Source organism: Salvelinus sp. IW2-2015, unplaced genomic scaffold (assembly GCF_002910315.2).
Source record: "Salvelinus sp. IW2-2015 unplaced genomic scaffold, ASM291031v2 Un_scaffold1738, whole genome shotgun sequence".
Taxonomy (NCBI): Eukaryota; Metazoa; Chordata; class Actinopteri; order Salmoniformes; family Salmonidae; genus Salvelinus; species Salvelinus sp. IW2-2015.
The window spans coordinates 43,340-44,639 of NW_019943122.1; the positions used below are offsets into that span (position 1 = coordinate 43,340).

Here is a 1,300-nt window from a genome sequence, read left to right on the forward strand (position 1 = left end):
ACTCACGAGGAGGGATTAGAACAGGGGCGCTGAGGTTCTCAACCTGGACAGAGACCAGACAACAGGCTCTTCACAGCACGCCACACCGCAGTCAAATGTTGTTGCAACACAAAAAGACTAACTTGTTTCATTCTGGTTTGAAACAAGTGCTGAAATAGGATACACTTTGCCTTCTTGATCAGAATGAATAAGATTCCATGGACAAGAGGGACGTGATGCTAGATGGGCACTGCTACTCTACTAGTACATACAGCCCCTGATCCTATGCTACTGAGAGACAGTACATACAGCCCCTGATCCTATGCTACTCAGAGACAGTACATACAGCCCCTGATCCTGAAAGTCCAGGACCAGGAATATCTGGGTCCACAGTGTATTTAAACTGGATTCTACAAGAACATCACAGAACTATGATCTAACCAAGACAGCGCTATGATGACAGAACTATGATCTAACCAAGACAGCGCTATGATCACAGAACTATGATCTAACCAAGACAGGGCTATGATGACAGAACTATGATCTAACCAAGACAGCACTATGATCACAGAACTATGATCTAACCAAGACAGGGCTATGATGACAGAACTATGATCAACCAAGACAGGCTATGATCACAGAACTATGATCTAACCAAGACAGGGCTATGATGACAGAACTATGATCTAACCAAGACAGGGCTATGATGACAGAACTATGATCTAACCAAGACAGGGCTATGATGACAGAACTATGATCTAACCAAGACAGGGCTATGATGACAGAACTATGATCTAACCAAGACAGGGCTATGATGACAGAAACTATGATCTAACCAAGACAGGGCTATGATCACAGAACTATGATCTAACCAAGACAGGGCTATGATGACAGAACTATAATCTAACCAAGACAGGCTATGATCACAGAACTATGGTCTAACCAAGACAGCACTATGATCACAGAACTATGATCTAACCAATCATGAATGAACCACCATCTAAACACATCATGAATGTTTCAAATCGTGTAAATGTTCAAAAAAACAACTGATCAAATCAAACTCCTACCCTTGTAGCACCTCCGCGTGGTATGGGACTTCAAGTTTAGACGAGTTTCTCTCCTTAACCTTCACGTTATTTTACCAGAAAACTGAACTGGTCTTTCTGCTTTTGATGCTGGTAACAAACAACAACAAAACACAGAGAAGACAAAAGAACATATTCAAGCCATAGATAAGAGAATGTCACAAGAACAGTCATATTGAATATAATTTAAGTCGTGGGGGGGGGGGGACTGCAGCTCGCCAAAATGTTAATGA

At 41.9% G+C, this 1,300-nt stretch overlaps 1 long non-coding RNA gene across 4 annotated transcripts in view; it reads right to left on the minus strand.

Annotated features, from left to right (window-relative positions):
• Positions 1–343: 343 nt before the first annotated feature.
• LOC112071838 (uncharacterized) overlaps positions 344–1,300 on the minus strand; it is a 13,323-nt gene continuing 12,366 nt past the window's right edge. For all 4 annotated transcript variants that reach the window (XR_011475976.1, XR_011475977.1, XR_002894186.2 and 1 more), the window contains one exon: positions 344–1,157. This is a non-coding gene — a long non-coding RNA (uncharacterized lncRNA). The remainder of the gene's footprint in view (positions 1,158–1,300) is intronic.